Source organism: Ursus americanus, chromosome 1 (genome assembly GCF_024610735.1).
Source record: "Ursus americanus isolate L20-20 chromosome 1, mUrsAme1.1.p, whole genome shotgun sequence".
Taxonomy (NCBI): domain Eukaryota; kingdom Metazoa; phylum Chordata; class Mammalia; order Carnivora; family Ursidae; genus Ursus; species Ursus americanus.
This window is the reverse complement of record NC_142127.1, coordinates 29,708,198-29,726,411: the sequence shown is the minus strand read 5'-3', so window position 1 is coordinate 29,726,411 and position 18,214 is coordinate 29,708,198. Positions and strand designations below refer to the sequence as shown.

General features: G+C 35.0%; 1 protein-coding gene across 7 annotated transcripts in view; it reads right to left on the bottom strand.

The window, feature by feature from the left end:
• MBD5 (methyl-CpG binding domain protein 5) overlaps nt 1-18,214 on the bottom strand; it is a 448,335-nt gene that overhangs the window by 130,429 nt on the left and 299,692 nt on the right. For 6 of the 7 annotated variants that reach the window (XM_087860618.1, XM_087860612.1, XM_087860610.1 and 3 more), the window contains one exon: nt 8,458-8,576. The exons of the other annotated variant lie outside the window; for it this stretch is intronic. The gene's annotated coding sequence lies outside the window, so the exon portion shown is untranslated. The remainder of the gene's footprint in view (nt 1-8,457; nt 8,577-18,214) is intronic. 7 annotated transcript variants of the gene reach the window in all.

The following is an 18,214-nucleotide window of genomic DNA, read 5'->3' as shown; positions in this document are numbered from 1 at the left end:
CCTAAAGCAACAATCAAAGGGTTCTTCTTGGAGGAAATCAATCCCAGAGCAAAGAATAGCTTTAGAATCTGGCATTTATGAGATGCCCCACTGCAAAGGCTAGTTCTCTGGCCTAATCACCCTAAACACCTGAAATCAGGAAAAGCTGTCTTTGTATGTAAAACACCTAATCAGCTGTTTATTGTCTGACTGTTAAATATGAATCTTAACCAAGAATTGCCAGGTATTAAAAAAAAAAGAGCTTCCTGTGTAAAAGAGAAATAAAAATAAGCAAACAGAAAACAAAAGCTGAACTGGAGGAAATGGGTAATTTAGTAAAAAAAAGGAACTTTAAGAAGACCTCTAGCTAGTATCTTCAGGGACAGTGGGCAGACATCATATCTGCAAAATAATAACAATGACAATAATTATAATAGTAGTGATAATAGCAAATATGTATAACACTTACTCTGTTCCAGATTTTGTTCTCAGTGTTTTAGGTTTATCAACTCATTTAATCCTCAGAACTCTGAGACAGGCATACTATCATTATCTCCATTTCAGGTTAGGACAGAGACACAGAACTTAAAATTGCTCAAGATCACAGAGGTTAAGTGTGGGAAACTGGGATTCAAACTCAGTCTGGCTCCGGAATCTGTGTACTTAATTACCACCCTTTTCAACTTAAATTAAACAAGAACCCGAGAAAATATGAAAGGCTCTTGGAAAATAAAAACAAAATTTTGTATTTATACCCTCCTACGGATCTCTTTTTAGGAATGGAGAGCACTGCATGGATAGATTGAAAAAGAAAGTATCATAGAAAAAGATGAGACATTAGATGTTCAGCCATGTAGCCCTTCATAGAATAACAAGCTACAGAAGGAAAGAAGAAGAAAAAATAAAGAAGAAAAGGGTAGAAATTGCTAAAGAAATAATACAAGATAATTTTCAAGGAATGAAACTCCTCAGATGAAAATGCTCGCTGAATTCAACAGAAAAATATGAACAGAAAAAAGTTTACCCCAAGACACATCATCAGGAATTGAAAAGCACCAAGAAAAACAAAGATGGTTCCCAAAAGTTGCCAAGCAAAAAAACGATGAGCTGAGTCTCAGGCTGGTGTTAATGAATTTTAGAAGACTGTGGACCATCATTTTCCAAGTTCAGAGAGAAAATTATTTGTGCTCTAGCATTCCAGAGAAACTAGAATTCAGATGGAAGCAGTTTTTAAAAAGGCTGCAAAAGCTTCTCTTCAGCATATTCTTTAAAGGTGGTGCCTTCCCTACAAACTTTAACACAATGACTGTTAAGACTTTTATAAAAAGGAGTGAGTAGAAGTGGCACAAAATGCCAGTTTTTAGACAGTGTCTCATGTGAAGAAGGCAGTCAAAACATGGCACCTTCTAATGCGTTTTCTCCCTCTCCAATGCTGATGCACACACACCCATCTCTCCCCTTTCCTCCCAGTGGAGCCCTGCCCCCAAACCTGCACTTCATGATGTTAGAACATGAATATATCTCTAGTGAGAACAAAATAAAAAAACATTTTAAACATGAAAGCTAAAAAAAAAAATTTGTCATCCAAATATTTTTTTCATAGAGAGTTGCTGAGGGACATGCTTTATTAAAGGTGGATGTACACTAAAAAAGAGAAAAATGTAGGTTGTCTGTTGTAGTGCCAACGAAAAGACAGGAAAGGGAAGCCCAATGCTTTATTAAAGGTGGATGTACACTAAAAAAGAGAAAAATGTAGGTTGTCTGTTGTAGTGCCAACGAAAAGACAGGAAAGGGAAGCCCAAGAAGGACAGCTGTGCAGCCAGAGGATGTAAGGCTCCAGAAGAGCAGTTCCCAGGGAAAAGGACAAAAAAAGAGAGAGATCGCCAGAGTGTTTTATATAATGGCAAGTTGGAAGGAACTGGGAATATGATAAAGAAAAAATAATGAAAAAAAAAAAACCCCAAAAAAGGATATTAGAAATTTTTAGAAAACTGAAAAATTCCATCAGTAAGGACATACGCCAAAGAAGTCTATTTGGGACTACAACCTGCCATTAATTAAAATGATTCTGTATCAGGTACTGTTTAAACTGTCGAAATTATGGTGAGGGGGAAAACGACAAACAAAAAATAAAAAAAAAATAAAGTAGATGATAATCCTTGGTCTTCTTGAAGCTACAGTCAAGAATGGGAAGAGTGTCAATAACTTCAAAAATTAAGTGAAATAAAATATATAATTTGTATTAACAATAACTGCTGTGGAGAAAAACATAAGGAAAATACAGTAAGAATCCCAGGTAGGGGAGTTGCTTTTCCAGTTAGATGGCCAGGAATGGCCCTACTGAGCAGCTGCCACTTGGGTTGAGTATTTATGGAAGGAGGGATCAGGCAATGCATCTGGGTGAATGGAGGTTCCAGGTGGAGGAAGCAACAAAGGCAAAGGGTCTTTTCACACAATAACATAATTATGGTGATAAAGTAGATGTAAATGGCATTAGTTTTAGAAATGCAAAAATGAAAGAAGTGAGGGCAGAACCATGGAGAAGGTGGGTGCGCTAATATCTTCATCTGACTAGAGGGGACAATCCCAAAGCTAAAGGTATTAGTTTATTATCCACAGTTACAACAACAAAACCAAACATAAAAATGAAACTACCCGAAGAATGATAGAGAAAAGGTAGAGGTATAGTGAGTGAGTGAGTATGTAATGCCTCTTTTATTTATGTGTATGTTACTACATGATACCTAAAAGTGATAAATTAAAAAATCTGAGGTGAAAGCAAATTACTTTAATCTGAATAAATGAAGATATCAGAAGGAAAAGTAGAAAGAGAAGTGAGGCTTAAGTGGGAGAAGTTGGATTACAGAACTGATTTTAACCATATGCTCAATTTGATTTACACACACACACACCCACACACACCCCTTTTGGAAGCTTCCATTACTCTTAGGATAAATACCAAAACCCTAAACAAGGCCTATAGGGCCCTTCCTGTCTCAGCAGCCTCACCTCATGCCCCCTCCCCCGCACTCTCTGCTCTAGTCACACCTCCATTCAGTTTCCTGAGCAAGCAAGGACCTCAGCTTCTGTCTAAGCTATTCCTTTCATCTGAAATGTTCCTGGCCCAATATCCCACACTCCTGGATTGACTTATTCATTAGGACCGGTAGGCGCAAGTGCTTAGGGCCCACAATACTCTTAGGGGTCCACGAAAATGCTTTCTTTCAAAATAAGAAAAACAACCCTTTTAGGTCAAAGAAAATATTTTAATATACCATATTAACATATTTATCTCCATACCATTATAATAACAAAATACAATTTTTAATATTTTTTACGGAGGAAGGGGCCCATAAAAGCAAAAGTGTCTACTTAAATTGTTAAAATAGCATCCACAACTCTTTTAAATGTATTTATATAATAGATAATAAAAGGGAGGGAATTAAGAAAACAAAATATTTACCTAATTCACCCAGTATATGGAACACTACTATACCATAGTATTAATACCAAGTTCATAGTGTGGCCCCTGAATCTCCCATTCCCCAGTTCTACTGACCTTGTGATTCCTACTCATCCCTCGGATCTCAGCTAAATTGTCCCTTCTTCAGGTGAGTAAGGGACAGGTGGGGCTAGGTAGGAAGAGACAGATAAGGGGGCTACGTGATCAGGCTCACAGAAATCCCAGAAATGCTGAGGCATAAGGAAACCGGAGATAAGGGAACAAATTAGACCACCCTGCCCTGGCCATTAGAGGTGGGGTCTTTCTATGGCAGTCACATTGTGACCACAAGGAATAACCAGACCCCAAAGAAGAAGTAAGCCATTAAAGACGTTATCACCAGTCCTTACTCGAACCAAGACATCACAAGAATGATAAGGCCACAAGCTCCCTGGTCAGCTCTAAATAAAAGACTGTCAGTGGAGACCCACATTGGCAACCCCATCAGGACCCCTCTCATTCCTGAGAGCTTTTTCTCTGTATCCTTGCTTAATAAAACTCTATTGCTTTACTAACTTTCCTTTGTCCTCGAGATTCATTCTTTGACTCTGAGAGACAGGAACCTCACTCTCCCGCTTCACAGGGACTCTGCCTGATTCTCCCAGACAATATGAGGTTCTGATACATGTTCTCCCATCACCTCGTAATACGGAAATGATATAAATAATTGTGTAAATTTGCATTTAATGAAATCAGGAACTGCATTTACCTCATTTAGCACTATATCCCCAGCATAAAACCTTGTATGCAGTGATGTCAGTCCCTGAAGGACTCAGAATTTTCTACTGTGGCTCTCTCAAACCCTTGTTCAGTTTTCTGATCCTAGATTTACTACTATTTAATCTCTTACTGTTTCTTCATTTTAAAAATGGGAATATTAATGGGAGTTATGAGTTAGAATGAGAACAGTACTTGACAAACAGTAAAGCCTATTTAAAGCCCAGCTTAAAAAAAACCCAAAAAACCCTAGCTATTCCTCATTAGATTATTACTACTACAATACTATTTTTTATTACTATTATCATCATCATTATTATACCATATACTGGATGAACTAGGTAAATATTTTGTTTTGTTAGTTTCCTCCCTTTTACTATCTATTACGTAAATATGTTTAAAAGAGTGTGGATGCCATCTTAACAACTTAAGTCCCAAGTTTTCAGGAAAATGTTAGAGCAAATAACTATAAAGAAAGAAGAGAACTGAAGTTTTGGCTACTGAAAATACATAATTATCCATGAATTTAAGACGTCAGGGCTTTCAAAATATCCATACCCACCAATTCATAATTTTACATGATAAGATCAGGCTAGAAGAACATTTTTAGCAAAAAATAGTAAATCCGAATTCTCTCAAACATAAATTTCTATGAAAATCTAATAAAAATGAGAGGAAGAATTTATTATCTTAAAAGAAATCTCACCTATCTCCCTTAAATAGATGCTCTACAGAGTTGAACACAATTTTCAATAGTGATATTACTTTCTTGGAGTTACAATTTTTTATACATAATTCCTTCTGCCACTAAATAAAAATACATACCCCAAAGCAGTAAAAATATAGTAAAGCAACAGTAACTGAAAAGTCTACCAAAGGTTTTCATTTTGGCAAGCATTTATCTTACCATCTAAGCTTCAGACTCTTGAGATGACCCTTGGGATAAAATGACAGACTTAGGTTTGATTCCCACTGGCATTTCAAACAGTACTGGCACAACCTGAGGACCATTTTTTGAGGATAAATGACTGGCTAGGAGTGCCACAGTCCCGAGGCTTTGCCTGGGGCCTATAATCTCACCTAATCATTATTCACAACCCCCCAGAAAAGCCTCCAGCTAAAATTGTGATTGCTATTTAGGACTAAACTTGCAAATTCAATTTTGAAAATCCTTTCTTCTTTCATGATTTCATTTTATTTGTTTTATTCATGTGCACTTTCAGAGATCAACTATAGCAAGCATTAAAACCTAGAGCTAATAGTCCATCTGTTTTGAATGTTGCTTTCTTTACCAATTTATTTTAAAAAAAAAAAGCTGTTTTAATAGTAAAAATGCCTAAGGACTACATTGCATAATACATGCACCTAAAAATGTAAAGTCCTTATTTAAAGGGGGTATGAAAAGCAGTGATAATGGAGAAGAGTTCTATAAATTTAGAATTTTGTAATACAGTTCTCCTAAGCCATTTTTAATTTGAAAAACCAAAATGTTTTTTATAAATGCAAAAATGAATTGAGGGATGCAACAGTCTCTGAAAATCAGGGAATTAGCTAGAGTCAAATCATACCACAAATTTCTTTGGTTAGATCTTTTACTTTTTTTTTTTTTTACTTAGGTTGTAAAAAGTATTTCTTGCTATCTATTCTGACAAAATGTTCCACTCTTGCTTTATTTCTAGGATTGACCACTGCAACCCTCTCTCTGTTCTTCCAGTAATTCTGTCTGTTTTAGTTGATAGTGACCTCTAATTTCTTACTGATTTTAACACTTAAGAGTCTCTTCTCTAAAGAACAGCAATTAAAAATGAGAGTTATATGTCTCAGACTGCTTGGACTAGAGTCAGATTCCTTATCTCTATAAAGGGGATAATAATAATTTTTACCTCAAAGTATATTGTGAGGATAAGTGGACTTAGAGTATTTAGTAGATTGCCTGGTACATAGTAAGTAATAAATGTCATTGTTAATGAAAATTTTTAGAACCTTTTCTTTACTTCATAAAGGTCTTCTGATGAAACAGAAAAAAAAATTTGTATGACTGGACAAAGTTGAGTTAAACTCTCTGCTCTTTTGTTTTTTCATTCATAAAATGAAATAATCTGATGATATTAATCTAAAGGTCTTTCTTAACTATAAAAACTTATATAATTTTACTTAGCTATAGCTAAGGTTCAGACTTTTTTCCTTCTCTGTTTTTAATGTGTACTGACAATTCTGTTTCTAGTTGAGACTAAATTGCTTTTTGTACTCTTCTTCTTTGAATAAGAACCCCATGTGATGATATTCTGTACTTCTACTGGCCTTAGTAGTCATGGGGTATTTTTCTAATTGCTTATGATGAAGTACTACATTCATTATCAAACCCCACAGAAGACCCTAAGAAGGTATTGCTTCCTTTTGAATTGATGCCTTAAAAGTGAATCAGACACTAATTATATATAATATATAAAAATCTGTGTTCTGTCTAATCCAAGGATTTAAAAAAACTTGTTATGTTTCGAGAGGCATAGGTAAAGTTTTACTCAAAACTGCTATTTTTTATGGCAAAAATGAAGCATATAAAATTAAAGCAAAACATATCAAAACATTAAAAAATGAAAAAATAAGAGAACATAATTGTATCACAGGTGATTTGTAGTGTTAACATCCTTAATATGATTCTGGATCCTTATCAATAAAGAAAAAACATCAAAGACCCCCAAGAAAAATCTGGAATGCGGCGTGAGATAGATGGACAAATAAAAATATACAAGGATATACATCTCACTCATAAATGAAAATTAGAATGTCATATACCTTTCTCATTTCAGATTTATTTAAAAACAAAGATAGTAAATACCAATGACAGAACTACAGAGAAAGTGGCACTCTGATACACTGTTGGTAGAAATGCAAATTGGAAGAGCCTTTCCATGTATTTCCCCTTTGATCTACCAATTCCATTTTTAAGAATATACTATAAGCCATCATTTTCCAAAGCGTTCAGTGGTATGTTGACATATTCTGATGTTATTTTGTGTGTATGTGTGTATATAAAAGTCTAAACTTAATTTTAAGTGTAAATGTATACAATGGCATTTAAAAACTTTTCTTTTCCTTTTTAAAATAAACTTTCTTTTTCAGAGAAGTTTTAGGCTCCCAGCAAAATGGAGTGGAAAGTACAGCAAATTCCCATATTTGCTCCCTGCCCCCATACATATACAACTTCACCAACTATCAACATCCTGCAGACAGATGCTATTTTAAGAAAGGATTCTGTAGTCAAATATGTTTGATTACTAAGACCATTGTATATGACTATGCATTGGTATTCTCCAAGGTGGAGATTAATTGATCTGGTTCTTTATGTTACAGGCCATGGAACCCTTTTATCAGACAGCATGGTTAGGAACTAAGGCTGTGCAACACTTACTTTTGGAAACTGTCCTAAAAAAATCATTAGACACAAGTACAAAGATGTATGTAAGAGAATGTTCACTGAAATCATGCTTAACACAGGAAAAAAAAAACTGGAAAGATCCCATATACTAAATAATTGGAAAGTGGTTACATAATTTATGTTATATACTTAAACTGGAATATTATATAACCATTAATAATGGAAATGCGGATATTTACAGACATGAAAAATACTGCAATAAACTGCTAAGTAAAAGAAGCAACCTAGCCAAAGAGTATTTATAATCTATTGTTCCTAATTCTAATCATAATAATTACATAGATATTATATAATTATTATGTATTATATGCAAATATATCAATAAATTCAGAAAGACAACAAAATATAAAGAGTAGTTATCACAGGGTGGTAGGATTACTATACTTTTCTGTATTGTTTTATCTTTTTTTTTTTTTTTTTACAATAAACGTCTATTAATTTTACAATTGAAATTTTTTTTTTTTTAGATTTTATTTATTTATTTGACAGAGAGCTAGCCAGCCAGAGAGGGAACACAGCAGGGGAGTGGGAGAGGAAGAAGCAGGATCCCAGCGGAGGAGCCCCACGTGGGACTCGATCCCATAACGCCGGGATCACACCCTGAGCCAAAGGCAGATGCTTAACGACTGCGCCACCCAGGCGCCCCAACAATTGAAATATTTTTTAAAGGCTATGTGTTCATATGTCTTAACTGTTTGGGGACATCTGGGATTTTATTCTGTAGGTATCAGATGCTTTTCATATTTAATAAAAATTAAGTTCACAGTCAAGAAAACTATAATTATATAAAGAATTCATAGAGAGAAAACACAACTCCTACCTTCTGGAGAGAAACTGATAAAAACATAACAAGTGCTGTGAGAGCCAGCAGCGTAACGGAGGCAGTAAATCTCTAGATGCTCTATGCCTTTATGAGTCCCTATAAGGGAGTACTTCTCTCTGTAACAGAAATAACATAAACACACACATTTATTTAAAGGAGCAGCTGAAGGAAAAATCATCCTTAAGTATAGCTTGGAACTATATAGGCTCCTGTTTTCGAGTGGGATCTCATAGGAAAACAGTTGGAAATATTGCCACCTACTTTCTGACCTTGGAAAAGTTACTTATTTTCTCCATACCTCAGTTTCCTCATCTGTAAATGAGGATAATGATTTCACCAACTATAAAGACTAATATTCACAAAGTACTCATAACAGTGCCAGATACTGTTGCTATATATGTGGTTTTTAAAAATAAAAAGTGGGATTGATTATGTTAATAGAGACCCTTCACAGACCACGTTACTATCAGTGATATTTTACTTCTGTTACCATCTCAGGTAATTCTCATCTTGATCCTATGAGGTATTATTATTATTACTACTTGGCCCTCAGTTGCGCATGCCAGAAACTTAATTTTATTAGTTCCCTTAAACTGATACAAACTCATGAAAAACTGATCAATTTAAAAGGGAATATTTTTTTGTGTTTCCAAAATGATATCCATTGGATAAAATACTATGTACTAATATCTATCTGGTCTATTTAAGTACTGAGCCACTTAGACATTACCTGATTAGTATAAAATTAAAGCAAGGAGAATTGAAAACTCATATTGGACCTTTAGCCATAGTAGTAAGATATGCTTTTCTACTGTGTTACCAATTTCTTCTTACTCTTGATATGATACCTTGAGAAGGCACAGCATCACCAATGAAGTATTCTTGCCAAGAATATTTAATCTGAATCTAATAATTAAAAAAAATTCAGAAAAATCTCAAGTAAGGGCCATCTTGCAAACATTGACCCAGACTTAAAAAATATCAATGACACAAAGACGCTGGCAATTTTTTCTAGATTAAAGGATATTAAATGGATATGATAATGGAATACAATGAATAGCCCTTAATTGGATCTTGGATTAGAGAAAAAAAGACAGCTATAGTTACTGGACAGTTGGGAAATCTAAAATGCAGACTCCAAAATCTCTATCAGTGAATAAATTTAAAATTAACTTAGATGGTTTGTACCTAGAGATAAAATTATTCATTTATGCATTTATATTCATCACAATTTATTAAATACCTATTCAGTGTGATAGACCTGAAGATAACAAAAGTTCCTGGGAGTAACAAACCCTAAAACATAGACATGGCTTTGCCAAAGAGGTCAGGTGAAGGGTACTGAGGACATTTTTATCTAAGTCTGGCAAGTTAGCAAAATAGTTAAACTGTATCTGTTATATTTGAGATTCAGGCCCTCTTCCTACTGAAGTATTTTCCCTTCTAAGGGAAGGAAAAAATTAAGAATGTTGGAGCAGGTTGCTAGTGCTTCATGCACCCTTCAGTAAAGTCCTATAAGAAAGAGCGGCACATCTGGAAGCAGAGAAGGGGAAAAAAAGACAGTTTTGCCAAAAGAGCTACTCTCTGTCTGTGCCTGAGAATCAGATAATCTGAAGCCTGGCAGGTTGACAAAGCCAAATTATAAGTGTTTTGTAATTATCTTTTACTTATTTTTTACTAGGCTATTTTCATAATGTAGAATTTGAAAGATACGAAGGGGCAATGAAAATTTCCCTTCCAGTCTTGCCCCCAGACAAGACTGTTTTACTTCCTCAAAGGCAACCTCTGCTAACAGATTTCATGTATTCTTCCAGAAACGTTTAATGTATTGTGGTATCTACACTTGAGTTTACAGAAATGGAGCAGGTTATACACACCTGCTTTCTTGCTTTCTTCATGGTATGTTTTTTCAATTGATCATTCCAGTACCATTGCTTTATTTTATATTATTATTATAAAGCTATACCATAAAAACTATAGACAAGAATACAAGAGGACATACAGATGTTTTCTCATGCAAAGGAAATAAGAAAATGGCCACCAGGAAGCAAAGAGCATTGAGGTGTGTGAGTGTAGAGTACTGAAGACAATAACTAAGGAATGTACCTGGGAGGATTTGTCTGAAGACATCTTTGGATTCTAAGCATGCCAGGGTATTGTGACAGAGCATCTGAAAAGTTGCTGAAACCTCTTCCACGAGAGGGTTGCAAAAGTGGCTAAGACTGAGCTGGCAGACACAAAGGAGCCTGGGGTTTAAAGAAACAGGGTGAAGACAGCACGGTCCTTATAACTGGAGACCATGGCAAGAATCATGGCAGTAGATCCAGTACATGAAGTCCAGGGGCCAAGCAAGTGGAATTATGTCTTTGTGGATCCTGGCACATGGGCCAAAATGTCAAGGGTCAAGCAATAACTCAGTAGAGACAAGCAAGCAGAGAGGAGAGTATGGAAACCCACACTCAACCATTGATGCCAGGAGGATATAAGTCTCCCAAGGAACCTGGAGAAGAGTAGAAGGGATGGAGAGAATCTTTCTAAGCTAAGGGGAAGAATCTTGGTTTAAAGCCTAAATTGACTCAATTTTAATTTAGAAGTAACCAAGCAACTACCAGTTGGTAAGATTAATTTTTCCTTATCTGTGGAAATGGTGGTGGTGGGCAGTGCCAGGAAAAGGGGTTTGTGAGATAAGTCAATTTTTAAATATAGGCAAACTATATTTTACACATTTGAGATAAGCAACTGTAACATTTAAATCTACATAGCCATCTTATAGGGCTGTTACACAAATTCAATGAAATGGTTGTGTAAAAATGTACAACTAATAAATGGTGTGATTTTCTGGTTATGATTTCTCACAGTAACTTTCCTTTAACTTCTTCCCAAGTTCTGTGGCCCTTTAATGCAGTCCTATAATGCCGATTTTATATACACATTAACTTCGAAAAAAGTATTAGCTTTTTAAATGAATCCTGGTTTCAAATTCTACCTTTGTGGCCACTGGCTGTATAAATTTGAGGAAATATCTTAACTTCCCTGAGTCTTGGATCTTCAGTTATGAACCAGTATGACAGCATAGAAAATACAGTCACTAATACTGTAATAACATGGTATGATGAGCGCTCAGTAATGTATAGAATTGTCGAATCAATACATTGTACACCTGAAATTAGTAAAACATTGTATGTTAATTATACTTCAATAAAAAATATATCCCTCTTCAATATTCTCAATACAAACCTATCCAATAAACAACATGTATTTTCAAAAAAATATGTGACAATCAAAAATTATTTTACATGTATGTATTAACTATAACACATTGTTTGGCCCATGGTTGGTGAACCTACTAATTTCTCTAAAGTTTAAACTGTGTTGCCCAGTTTTTGATTTGGAAAGTTTGATCATGTCGTATGTCCTTACTATACAAGACCAAGCTCTGTAAAATAAGACTCCTAGTTATTTTCAGGCTGATGGAGTAATAAACATCCCCACATACCGTGAAGGAAGCAGGTCTCTGTCATAATAAAAGCATTTAAATATAAAATATAAACATAAACAGCAATCTTCTTAAATCCCTACCCTGAGACTGAGTATAGGGATTAGCTATAATTATTTCCCATTTCCTCTAAATAGAAATTGTCTTTTTAAAGAAAGGTATTTATCTCAAATCTAACAAATGTTAAAAAGAAACTACTCAGTGGATAATAAAATCAACAATCAATATTGATTTCTGATTGAAGAGGTAGATTGGACATATACTTTTAACTCCATTCCTTTTCAAAACCATACTAAAATACAATATTAACATTTTTGTTAAAAAGCATAAACCAAGGAAGAAAAGGAGAGTGAGAAATGAATGAATGAATGATAGTAACCAAAATTCAGAAGCTAGAAGACAGAAGGATGATAGCTAACTGACAGCAGATTCAAACAAATAGAATCCTAAGCCAGCAGTAGGTAAAGCCGTGAAGCAATTTTATTTGCACTAGTTTCCAAAAAAACCTTGGGAATTGGTGGCACCTAAACTTCTGGAAGCAGGTTAAATAAGAGCAAGCCTGGTTAGAAATCAGCTTAAGAATTAATCTCTTGCATTCCCTCTCTACCATTCACAACTAGACAAGTACTCCTCCCTCTCTAATCCTGACACAAAACTAAATGTTTATTCTTTGGAGTGTGTACAACAGAAGATTCCCAAACTAGGAAATTTTGAAGAATTCTGGAGGGCAGAGTATTCTACTGAGAACAGAATTCAATGAAGTTTTTTATGATAAATATTCTTATGTCCTCTACTACTGGGTTTGCAGAATGCTAGTAGCCCATCATAAAGCCTCTAGGCAAGAGAGTGGAAGACTCTCCTTTGGTGAATATAACTGGAATAAAAAAAAATGGGTGTTCAATGAAATCATACTAGGGGTTCCTGAACAAAACAGCATGTTCAGATCTAGGGAATTCACAGCCGTTAAGCTCCACTTATGTGTTATCCTGGCATCCCCCTTTCTTACTATCTGAAATATGAACTGACAGCCAATGACTGCTAGACATCTGGGGAAAGCCTCTAATAGGAAAGATGGAACCTGAAACAAACAAACAAACAAACAAAAACCAAACAAAAAAACAGAAAATAGAACTGTTCAGGAAAAAAGAATTTCAAAAAAGTTACCTTTTTTTTTAAAGATTTATTTATTCATTTGAGAGAGACAGAGAGAGCACAAGCAAGGGGAGAGGCAGAGGGAGAGGGAGAAGCAGACTCCCTGCTGAGCTGGGACCCCCCGCTCAACGTGGGGCTTGATCCCAGGACCTGGAGATCATGACCTGAGCTGAAGGCAGATGCTTAACCATCTGAGCCACTCAGGTGCCCCTCAAAAAAAATTATCTTTAAAGTGGTAAGAGAAGAACTGCATCCATGAAACAAAAACAGATTGCTTAAAAAAAAAATTCAGGAAAATGAGAAAAGTGCTGCTGGGAAACAAAATTATGATAGAAATGGAAGGCTGGAAGACGCCCCTGCAAGTAAAGAGACTGAGAGAAAGAACATAGGAGAGAAAGGATAAAAAAATTAGAAGACCAATCAAAGGAGGTTCAACATCAAATAACAGAAAAAGAGAAAAGAAAACAGAAAAAAACATTATCTAAGAAATAACACATGAAAATTTTCCTGAATTAAAGAACACGAATTTCTAGATTAAAAGGGCTCACGGGGTGCTTAGCCGAATTAATGAAAATAGGTCCCCTACAGGGCACATCATAACAAAATTTCAGAACTCTGCGACAAATAGAAAATCATAAAAGTTTCCAGAAAGGAAAAATATATAAAACAGAAAGTAGAATGTCTTTCAGCTTTTCAACACTGGAAACTAAAAGACAATGGAGACAGACCATAAAAACTTTGAAAGAAAATAAATTCCAAACCAGAATTCTGTACTTAGCCACAATATCAATCAAATATCAGTAAAGCTGAAAGACATTTTCAGAGAGACAAGATCAAAGCTATTATACATGTGCTCCATGTAAATGAGAGTAAATGAAGAAGGAGAAGACATTAAAAACAGGAATTTCAACTCAAAACAGGAACAAAAGAAGCCCCAAGGTGATAATGAAAAGTAATCTGTGCTATGTGGGACAGAGGTTGTAGCTGAATCAGAAACAAGTACATAGGACCAAGCAAACGAAAAACAAGACAATTATTAATTTTAGGGAAAACAGAGAATCAGAAACAAGATTGGTTCAGCCATAAATTAATTTTATATAGTTATAAAATGTGCTTATTTGAATGTTAAACATCAAAATCATGATAAAACTATATTGAGAAGATGATGCATTTGGATTTAACTCTACAGCTTCCATAGTGAGAAATTAATAGATTATATGCAAAGCTGAAAAAAAATAAAAAACTAGAAATAATCATATTATTTAGAGATATTCTTTTTCATAAATATAAAAAGAAACAGCTAAAAATGAACTGAAAATGATTGCTTCTGGGAATTAGAAAAATGGTGGAAGGTTTGTAGAGCACAGGACTGCTGCTGTTTTTTTTCAAGTCTCAGAGGACTACTTGATTTTTTAAACCATGTCCATGTGTAATTTTGATAAATACAAAACCAAACAAAAAACAGCATAAGATTGCCATTAACAATGATCTGTGGAAACTTAGTAGGCATTTATAAATTCTTTTTTTTTTTAAGATTTTATTTATTTATTTGACAGAGAGAGAGACAGCCAGCGAGAGAGGGAACACAAGCAGGGGGAGTGGGAGAGGAAGAAGCAGGCTCCCAGCAGAGGAGCCTGATGTGGGGCTCAATCCCACAACGTCGGGATCACGCCCTGAGCCGAAGGCAGATGCTTAACCGCTATGCCACCCAGGTGCCCCGGCATTTATAAATTCTTAAGTGTCCTCTAGATGAACTGTTTTATTATATAGCCTTATGGGGTAAGTTTCTGGGAAAAAAATGTTGAGGTAGACAAACATCTGCTTTGGCAGCCAGCCCATGGTAGGCATCTAAACCATCGCTGCTTTAGCTGGCAACAATGAAAAACAAAAACAGGCACTGTACAAGGTCCTAGACTTTCTAGGTTCTACCTCTTTTTTAGTTATATAATCTTGGACAAGATATTAAACCTCTTTTTGCTTAAGATTTCTTAAGTGTAAAATCCTTACTTCATAATATGTTGTGAGTGTTAATTGACACAGGAGCAGTGCCTAGCACAGAGCCTGAGACATAATGAAGAGTTAATAAATGTTTGTTATTTTAATTTTAATTCCAAATTCCTAACTCTGGATTGTAAGGATCACATCCACTGTACCTCCTTCCACTCCCTTCCAGGGACTTTGGGACAATGTATCCCCCATGTATGTCTTGTTCATCTACCCCGCAGAAATCAGACTCAATTTTTAGCCTAAAATCAACCATGTCTGGTCTACTTTGAAACATAGACTAGAAATAAATGTCATACCTGGAACGACCTCTCTTTTCTTATCCAAACTTCTTTCCCTTTCTTTTACAGCAGCTAGGAGCAGGATTGGTAGCCAGAAGACCTATGTTTGGGTAGGTTATTTAACCTTTCAGAGTATTGCTTTTCTCGCCTGTAAAGTGGATGTGAAAATACCTGATGTTTCGAAAGGACATTTGATGCTTGTCTCCCTACCACGTTTTCCTGGTACTTCTGGTAACTGTATCCTGTTTTTCCCTTGGACAACTCACCCATTTCCCAGCTCTGGAGGAGGGTCTAACTGGCGAAGCGAGTCAGCATATTACCCTATCCCCTGTCCAGAGTTACATGTTCAAGGATGAGTACTTAACCAAATGAGGACCAGTGACACTCAAAACTCTCAGTGTCACCAAGTGTGGAGCTGACACTGGAGCCAGTTCAGCTCCAAATTAGCCTAGCTGAAGACCATTCCATGCTATGAGCCAAAATACCCTGTTCTTGTCTAAGCCAGTGTGTGTGTGAATGTGTGATGGGAGGGAGTGGGCAGAGAGGGAGAATGTTCTTCATTGCAACCAAATGAGTCCTAACTCCAACCTACCTTATAAGTATTATCTTCACTATTTCTAGGATCAACCAAAATGATAAATAAATTAAAAATTTGGTAAACATAAAGCAGTATACAAATATTAACTGCTATTACCACAGTTTTTAATAACATAAGCCCAACTTCTTCACAAAGCAAACTCTGTCTTGCAATGGTCTTGCAAAAGATTTTCACAAAAACCAAAGTACCCTATTTAAAGTCTGGATGTGTTGGATATTATTTGTGAATATATATTTTGTACGAAAACATAAGAATAGGCAATTGTTCAAATCATTCCAGGTCATGCATGTGACAGCAGCTCAAATGGCTTCCTTATTCATCGAACTTAACTCCCAAATCTCTCTTTTACCCTTTGATATTTATGGTTGTATGCTCCATAAACCTGTGGGAATCCCTTTGAAAATATGTATTCTGTAGTAGTTTCTTAAAACTGAATTTTATCAGATAATTAGTTAAGTCTGGAATACTTTATAATTGTTTTTATTATTTATTAAAAAACACTAAAGGGAAATTGAAAAATGGTAACTATTTCCTATAAAAGCTGATTTTATTAACCTGTAAAATAAAATACTTTGAAGTTAGAGTAAAAATTGGAAATAAATGGATATTTCAAATGAGCTCAAAGGCTTTATAAAGGCGTTTGTTTTCTTAAATAGATCTATCTCTTCACGTCTATAGGATTAATTTGACTGGCAATTCTTTTCTTTCTGGCTAAAGCAAAAGTAAACTGTAGCTCAATTCCTGTTTCATTTCTCAGAAACTGAATAAGTGCAGTTGAAATAAATGCTGTTTAAAGTATTTGCTCCATCTGATATGTCCTTGGTCTTGTTTCCAGATTAGGTTCCTTTAGTTAAAGGATCAGCTTATCAGGTAATGAGGGTGATTTTGGTCTCACCCTCCATTATCATTACCTGATGACAACAATGAATATAATGATGAGAAAATCATGAGCGTGAATGTACACATTTTCTTATGAGGAAAAATATCTAATAAAAAATGAAAAAACTGAGCTATAATCGCATTTTTACAGAACTAAAATGATGAGGTAAGAATGATATTCTCTAGTTAAAAATAAGTTATAATATCAGTGTCACTGGTAAAAGTTTCTTACCAATTCCAAATAGTATGAGACTATTTATTAGTCAGAAGATAATAAAATGCTTAAATTCCAGTCAGTTAAACCAATAACTCTTCTTAAGAAACCAGAGTTACAAATTGGGCCTATGAAGAGTCTGGTATTTGAATAAATATACTTTAGATCAGTTTTGTCTTTCAAAATGGCTACTTTGGGAAGTTATAAGGCTAGCCCAGAAATTCTGGAATTGTTCAAAGTATTTTTGGAATTTCTGTTTTGTAATTGCCTTTACAATTAGCTTTGCACCACACAAGATCGCTTGTTTTTAACCCAAAAAGGCATACATAACTTTTGACCCACTAAACTTAGTTGGAGATGACATTTATTTGGTTTCAGAATTCAGATGAAACTAGTGCGTATATTCAAAATAGTGTGTCACAGAACAAAAGCAATTCCATAAATATTTTGTGTGAAGGCAGTACCCATGGAATAAATCCACGGTTTCAAAAGTTCTACTGAGAAAGAGTCAAATAATAATCTAGATTTAAAAATTTTGTGTTTGTCACCTTCCCTACAATTAGATCTTAAATTAGGAATAAATTAGTCAACTATGCAGGCATAATGAGACTGTGCAATAAAGTTTTTTTTAAAAATGAGCAACTCCTGGAAATTAATTCAATTTAACAAACATTTATTGAATGTATTCTATGTATTCGTAGTAGTGCTAGGTACAATGAGAAATAAATAGAATACAAGGCCAGGTCCTTAAGGCACTTATAAGGTAATAGAAGAAGTCATGTACAATAACCACTACAACATCTACTTCCCTTAATTCCAGACTGGACTCATCTAAATGAAGTTAAAATCTTAGTTGTATACGTTTATTTCCATTTAAACATTTTAGTCCATATTTTCTCATGTCTACCCTATTCCCACTACCATTGTGTACCTTTATAAATACTTATCACATTAAATTGTATAAATCTGTTTATGTATTTGCCCCCTCAGCTAGCCTATGAGCTCCGCCACAGTAAGGACTAGAGGTCATAGCACAATGTCTAATACAACACACATGCACAACAAACTTTTGAATCATAAGGCAGGAAGTTAAACGTATTATCACTGAAAGAAATGCAAAGTGGTATGAA